Raw genomic sequence first — 8,299 nt, 5'->3', positions numbered from 1 at the left:
ATGGATTGGCCAGGTGGCATCATTGATGGACTCAAGTGTGGCAGCGGTAGTGAGGTTGGCCCAGGATCGGACATTGTTTCATTCTGCTGTGCATGGGGTCACTCTGAATCAGTTCTAACTTGATGGCACCTGACAAATCCCAGTTAGCCTATGCATACCTCCCTGTATTCTCCTATCTTCATTGTTCATCTGCCACACTCCCTTTTCTTGTGTATTGTACTCTCTCCCTTGTATATCACCCTCCTCATCACCTGAGGTGATCTTCACTTAAAGCAGAAAATACCAGAAAGATGTTTACTGAAAAGGCACAGAGCTGTGTTGATCATAACAAATTCTGGATAATGTTGTGAGGAATGGGGTTCCAGAACACTTAGTTGTGCTCATGGGGAACTTGTATGTGACCAATAGGCAGTAGTTAGAACAGAACAAGGAGCTACTTCATGATTTAAAATAAGGAAAGGTGTTTGTCATGGTTGTATCAATTTTATCATACTTATTAAATCTATATGCTGAGAAAATAATCAGAGAAGTTGGACAATATGAAGAAGAAGGCTTATCAACAAACCATTGCCTAATGATGGCCTTTGATCGATTTTTTCCCTTCTGGTACCCACTGAGGTACAAGACCATCATGAACCCAAAACTCTGTGGGCTGCTGGTTCTATTGTCCTTCCTCCTTAGTGTTCTCAGTGCCCTGCCTCACACTTTGATGGCACTGCAGTTGTCCTTTTGCACAGATAGGATAATCTTTCACTTCTTTTGTAAACTAGTCCTCAAGCTTGCCTGCTCTGATATCCTCATATATGTAATAACATTAATAACATCTTGGTCTATGGAGTGAACAGTCATTTTGGAGTTGTTCCTCTCTCTGGGATAATTTTCTCTTACACTCAAATTGTCTCCTCTACCTTGAACATTCGTTCCATAGTGTGTGGAAAGTATAAGGCCTTTTCATCTGTGGGTCACATTTACTTGTTTTTTCCTTATTCTAAGGGACAGGTTTTGGGGTGTACCTCAGTTATGCAGGTACTCACTTGTCTAGGAAGAGTAAAATTGCCTCTGTAATGTATACTGTGGCCACCCCTATAATGAACCCCTTTATCTACAGTCTGAGAAACAAGGACATGATGGGAGATTTGAGGAAACTCATCTCTAGAATACTTTCTTTCCATTGATGTGTCAGATGATTTTCAATCTGTTGGAATAGGCCAGAGATAAATAGATGAGTGTATCATAAATGCTGACCAAATTCTTTAAAACAAGAGAGCAGCAAGTGTGATGGCTAATGGACAAACCTTTGGAATCAGAACTCCATGGTGAATCCTACCTCTTTAGTTTTGTTATAGTTTGAAAATTAATTTCAATTCTCTAAGTTATGTATCTTTGTGTATAAAACTGACAAAATAACAATGGCTTACTATTTGGGAAGTTTGGGAAAGATTTGAGATACTTCAACTTTATCAGTGAGGATGTCTTTATTTGTTAGAAGAGGAAAGCCTCTATACCTGCTGGGACAAACAATAAAAATAAGTATAATCTTTTTTTCTAAAAAAGAGTGCACAGATAAGGTGAAATCAGCCAAAGAACTGCAGGGATGTTTTTCACTCCCCTGTGTATTGACTTCCTGTGGAGACTTTCCCTTTAATGGTTATCAATGACTGCAAAGGTGCATGGGTTGTTTCTAGACATTATAACCAGATATAGAAAAGTGACTGCTTCTCCTTGGTGTCCTTTTAAAAGAGAGATGATATTTCCAATGTGTCATCCAGAAGACATTTTCTTCTTCATTAGCTTCCATTGAGACACATGCTCAATTGAGACACATGACTAAATGTTTAAATCCCACAACTCTAAAGGCATTAGAAGTGTCTATGTATACTTTACTTAAGTTCCCTTTGCCCTCTTAAAGCAGACTGGTCAAGTTTTTATACATGATGATAAGAGGTACACTGAGCTTTGACAATCTAAGTTGTAAATCTTTACTAATTCTTACATGAAGACCATAAATCTTGTAGCAACAACTTAAACTCGTGTTGCCTAAATGAGATCTAGTGTAAAATGAGGAATGGTAGAAGGACCTAGCTCACAGATGTGCATAATTCTATATATCAATACTTAGAGATCTTTGTTAGCAGTTGGGTTGTAGAAGATTATAATAGTTATTTTATTTGTTATGATTTTTACTTCATTTTCTATTGAGTCAATTCCAACTCATGGTAATTCTAGATGTGTCAGAATACAAATGTGCTCCACTGAGTTTTTAGTGGCTGGTGTTTTAGAACTTGATCACCAGGTGTTTCTTCTGAGGTGCCTTTTAGTGACTTAAACCTCCATCATTTTTGGTAAGCAGCTCAACAATTTGTGCCAACCAGTAGTCCTACTAATACTACTATTAATTAGAATCATTAGGGAAGTTTTTTGTGTGTGATAAGAACTCAAATAATGAGATATTGAACTAGAAGTGGAGAATTAAAAGAACAAGTTTCAAAGATCCATTGACAGTAGGTTAGGTCATGGACTTGAATTCCACTACGCAATGCATTGGTGAACCAGGCCATTTTCTCCTCAGAAGTCTACCAGGCTTGTTCCAACTCTGTGCTCTAGAATATTTGTCCTCAGCATGTGGTTCCCAGTTTAGCAGAAGCAGCAATTGAGATTTTGTTATAAATGCATATTGTAAAGGCCTAATAACCAATATTCTAAATCCAATTCTCAGGATGTTGTCCTGCAATCTGTATTTTCTGTAAGCCCTTCATAGCACTCTTGTCTTGGGAGATTTGAGAACTGCAATTCTAAAACACATAATATCATATAGTTTTGATTTCCCTGACCATTTTCAGAGTTCAGAAAATCCTTAATAAGAGACTAAGTATGATTTAATATTATATTCATGTTACCTCAAATATGTGGAAAAGAGTACGTACTTAACTAAAGTCTGGAAAGATGTGGTAGTGGAGGTGAAAGGAAGACCTAGAAAAATGAGAACGTATAAAAGGAAAGCGACACAAAGAAGAAGAGAAAAAAAAAAAAATAGAAAGGAGAAAGAGAATGAAAAATAGAGAGAAATAGAAGTAGAGAGAACGAAGAAGAAAGAGGAAGAACAGAGACACACACACACAGAACCACAAGAACGATTTATATTTATTTAGTTTTATAGTATAGATTAGAGGTTATCTCTAAAATAAGCGATCTTTATATACATGTTTTATGTACCCATCTTATTCTTTCCACCAGATTCATTAACAACATGGGAACAGAGTGCCAAGTAGGTGTATCAGAATTCTTTCTCCTGTGACCCCTTCTCTTTGGGATGGATCATTGAAACTGTAACCTACTCATCATCTTGATCATGCACATTCACACCCCATATCCTTCTTCCTCTCCAGACTTTCCTTCACTAACATCTGTTTCAGCACCACCATGACCCTCAAGATGCTGGTGAAAGTTCAGACACAAACCAAATACATGAGTTACACAGGCTGTCTCATCCAGATCTGCTTTGACTTGGTTTTTGCTTATTTGGAAAATTGTCTCTCTGCAATACTGGCTTATGATTGCAATGTGGTCATCTGACACCCACTGGAGTACATGATCATCATGAACTCCAACCTCTGTAGACTGCTGATTCTACTCTCATGGTTCATTAGCATTATGAATGCCTTGCTCTACAGTCTGAAGGCATTAGTCTATCCTTCTGTGCATTCATGGAATGTTCCCAATTTTACTGTGAGCTTGTTCAGGTCCTCAAGTTTGCCTGTTCTTAACCATTCTTCAATACTAGTCTGCTGTGTTTTGTGACAGTAACCCTAGTACCATAGTGGTTTACAAGTTGGGCTGATAACCAGCACCATCTCTTTCGGCACAATATCTGACAATATTCTGGTATTCTTCATCATGTTTCAATGTGCAATATTGTGGTCCTGAAAGGGTTCTACTGTTATTTATAAGATATTCAGTGACTAGATGTTGAGTCATTTCATTACAATAATTTACTATATTTTTCAAAGAATACCTGTTCAATTCTTTTGCTTAATTAGTTCTTCCATTTTTAATGGGGCTCTGAGGAGTGGCTCTCCTTCTTCCCCATATGTCTTGGTCTGGACGCTCAGTTGAAATCTTTTGGCCATGAGTGACCCCATTGGTATTTAAAATATCTGTGGTATAGCTTCCAGCATCACAGCCACACACAAGCACCACAGTACAACAAATTGACAGAAAGTGGTGGTTCTACTTCTTGGTACACTTGAAATGTTTTATAATTTAAAAAATGCAAATTTATATCAATGTAATGGCACTGCGGGTTAATGTGCTGAACTTCAAAGTCAGTTTGAACTGCAAGATCATTGGTTCACACTCACCAGCCACTCCTCAGAGCCCTATTTAAAATGGAAGAACTAATTAAGCAAAAGAACTGAACAGGTATTCTTTGAAAAATATAGTAAATTATTGTAATGAAATGACCCAACACTTTATGTTTGAATAAAAGGGGGAGGAGAATCAAAACACAAGCATAAAATTGTAACATTGAAGTATTCTATGGACAAAATATTAAATGATACAGTAAGCATCAAATACAGATGGAAGAATAAACAGTACCAAAATGAATTGACCAAAGTTTAACCACTTTAGAGGGTACAATATGCTCAAGAGCCAATAATAGTAAAGTAAATCGTCCATACTGCTATACTTAAGGTACTGGTTGTAACTTTGTGGATGTGATTCCATGCTATATCCTCAGCATCCCTCTGAGGACTCACATCCCCTTAGTGTTATAGGCCTTCTGCGACCATCTCTGGCTTAAGGAGAAGTTCACTGCTTCTTGGTATCAGTCCCAATTGTCCAAGACTGACCTTCCCTGGATGTGAGAGAATGTGGTGGGAATCACAGCATCAGGGAGTCAGTCCTCTCGAGCACTTCCCTTCTGTGATTTGTGCTGCTTAAGGGTTGGTTATGCCTTGGGGAAACAACGACAGTACAATTTATAATGAGGAACTTTGGAAATTGAGCCCCAAGGGCCACCAGAGACATATGTTGTCTTTCTGTGACCACTGCACTAACAACCTTATTCAGGCCAGGAAGAGCACACTCAAGTCTCCTTCAGAGATGATCCATCTCACCTAGGAGCCCTGTGCCTCACTTAGTCCATCTTTTCTTCCTGGCTACAGGTTTGTCATATTTCTCCTTTACTATTTAGAGGTCCACTGGAGAATTCCCACTGATGGCTGCAAGGTCACTAGAAGTGCTCTGAATTTCATTTTCTAGTATAGAGAGAAACTGAGGAATTTTTTTTTTTTTTTTGACAAGCTTATCTTGAAGGTATTCAAAAGGTATGAGAATATGGGGTAAGATTCTAAATCAACCAATGGGCCTGTTCTTGATATAGTTACTTCTTCTCTTGAATCTAATTTGCAATCAGCTTTCATTAGTTCCATCCTCTACTGTTGTTATGTTGTTAAGTGTTGTTGACTCAGTTCCTATTCATAGCGACCCTGCATAGGGTTCCCTAAGAGCAGCTGGTGGGTTTGAACTGCTGATCTTGTGGCATCATATCAGAAATCCATCCTCTACTATGTCTGCTGAATTCCAAAACATGAATTATCCCTTAAAAACTGATAAATAGTCTATCATTTTCATTTCATTCTTTTGGCCACAAGTGGGTCTACTGGGTCATGAATTTGGTTTCTCACTTCTTCCTGGTTCTAGACTTCACCCCTAGAGAAGAACTCTAGTCTTGTTCCTGTCATTGGATGCTTAATACTCTGGAAAAACAAAAGATTAAGATCCATGTATATCCATTGGTCTATATTTTCAGTCTTTTTGTTTCCTTTTAAAAAACAAAAAGCAAAATTTATGTAATATGTTAAATAGAAGAGCACAGTGAACCATAAGAGAAAAAACCTTTCAGCATTAATTAATATTGACATTTGGCCATATTAGCATATTAGCCACCTTTTATAAACTATAAACTATTACACACATGCATGGAGTACTCTTTCTTCTTCTCTCTCCCTCACTACTTGCATTCCCAGAAGTCAATACACTCTGGAATTTGGTAGTTATTTGCATTGCTTAAATTAATGTGTTAAATGTATGTCATGTGAATGTGTCTACAAAATACTTTTTTAATATGTCAAGAAAAAAATAAAACAAACACCAAAACTCTGAGAAATCCAAATGTGGTAATGGATAATAGAATTAATGAGTCCAGGGGTACTTGAGGAGAGGAAATCAGGACGGATATGGTGCACAGATGCGTGAGTGCTTCAAGGGCATATCCATTGTTTTATTTATTTAAAGACAGACAAACAAAGAACAGAAGAAAGTGTGACAGAATGGTTGATTATCATTGTGCTGACTGATGTCAAGTTCTTCATAATCATTCTTTCTATTTTTCAGAATCCTAAAAATTGAACAAAAAAAGTTAATTATTTTGGGGTACATTAATAGTTTCATAAATTTTGCCATGTTATTAGCTGTCATTTAACAAATTACTTTCGCTCTTAATATTATTTTAAGTTTAATTTTATACATGCATAAATAATTTAAATATTTTAATTTGGAAACTTAAAAATAATTAAAATCAGCATGCCATATTTTATGTTTTGTGTATTCCCACACTGAAGAGTGATTAGATTCTTTCCTCATCTGCCTCATCACACTAAGGTTCCTAGTGGAGATTTGAACACATCTCTACTTTGCTCAGTCCTAAGACATTTCTCTTCTTTTTCTCCTCTTGCATTCTGTTCCACCCTCCACGTCCATTTGGGAATCAGGACTTGTTCACAGAGAAAAACAGTGATGATAGTAAAAGGTATGGCAGGACAGTGATGGAGACTGTATTTGGTAATTTTCCTTTTTTCTTTCATATCCTTGTAACATCCTTGTATATTTTTACAGTAGTCATTTGTATTTGAATTGACACTGACCTATGGCAATTCCATATGTGTCAGAGTGGAAACTGCTCCACAGGATTTTCAATGATTGATTTTTCAAAAGCAGATCACAGGACTTTGTTTCTAGGCAGTACTGGTAGGCTTGAGCTCCAACATTTCAGCTGACAGCCAGGTGTGTTAACTGTTTATATATGTCAGGGATTTCACTGGGGATCAAGAATTAATAATTTTCACAGATGTAAAAAAGAAAGGAAGATGTTACAAATGAAGGGAGTAAAGAAAAGTGTAAATGAATATAGCTAGATTATGTGGTGCTTTAGGAAAAGCACTGCGCTACCAACCACAATTTTGGCAGTTCAAACTCACCACCTGCTCTTGGGAAACCCTATACAGTGTTGCTATCAGTAGGAACTTGAAGGCATTTAACAACATGAGCAATTATATATGAATAATTTTCAATTTTTCGTTCTTTCTTTGTTAACCTTCATTCATGAGGTGAAAGCCAGTAAATAGACAATGTGTTTTTTGCAACAGCGAGAAAGAGGTAAGAAATTTAAATGAATGTTTCATCTTCTTTCCCAAACATAAAGATAACACAAGATAACAGGTGCTGAGGTGTTGCTGTGAGCATGCACTATACTTTTCACTTAGCTTTGTAAGTCCTAACACTATCTGTAAGTATAACTACCCAGGCGTATTTATTTCAACTTTACTTTGATCGCTCTGCCAGTCTCTCTGGGGACTGACTATCAGAGTTTAGGTTTATTTTCTCTCTTGTAGTCTAAATAGTCAATTTATTACTATTTTGCTTGATGTACTTAAGATTCAACTGTATTCATTTTTTAGTGATGTCATAACAAAGTGCCACAAACTGGGTGGCATACATAAAAACAGAAATTTATTGTCTCACAGTTCTTGAAACTCAGAAACAAGGCTGTTGCCTATTTATCCTTCTAAGGGCTCTGAGGGACTCCGTTTCATTCTACTTTCCTATCTTCTAGTGGTAACTGAGGACACCTGGTATTTCTTTCTTTAGTTCAATCACTGCCTTCATCTTCACATGACTGTCTTTCCTTTATGTCTCTTTGTGTAGCTTCTATTTCAGAAGGACTGCACTTATAATAAAGTATGATCCACACTACACTACTATGAGATATTATTATAATAGCATCTGCTATTTTCAAACAAAATCGGTGTCACAGGTATTAGAAGTTAGAACTTAAACATATTTTGGGGGTCTCCATCTGATTTATGGGGAAAAAATGGCCTCATCCTAGTTTCAGAGGAGGGCATTTTAGCCTTCAAATGAAGACAAAGCTACAGTAGAATATTTGTACAGCATCTCTCTTAGTCTTTCCTTATGGAGAAATAAGGAATAATTTGTGGACACATTTCACATTTTAAAA

At 36.8% G+C, this 8,299-nt stretch overlaps 2 pseudogenes; both read left to right on the top strand.

Moving 5' to 3' along the window:
• The first annotated feature begins 574 nt into the window (after positions 1-574).
• On the top strand, positions 575-1,175 carry LOC102811115 (annotated as a pseudogene).
• Positions 1,176-3,378: 2,203 nt separating this feature from the next.
• Positions 3,379-8,299, top strand: part of LOC102811506 — a 7,480-nt pseudogene continuing 2,559 nt past the window's right edge.

Source organism: Chrysochloris asiatica, unplaced genomic scaffold (assembly GCF_000296735.1).
Source record: "Chrysochloris asiatica unplaced genomic scaffold, ChrAsi1.0 scaffold00715, whole genome shotgun sequence".
NCBI lineage: Eukaryota > Metazoa > Chordata > Mammalia > Afrosoricida > Chrysochloridae > Chrysochloris > Chrysochloris asiatica.
This window is presented reverse-complemented; position numbering and strand designations above follow the sequence as displayed.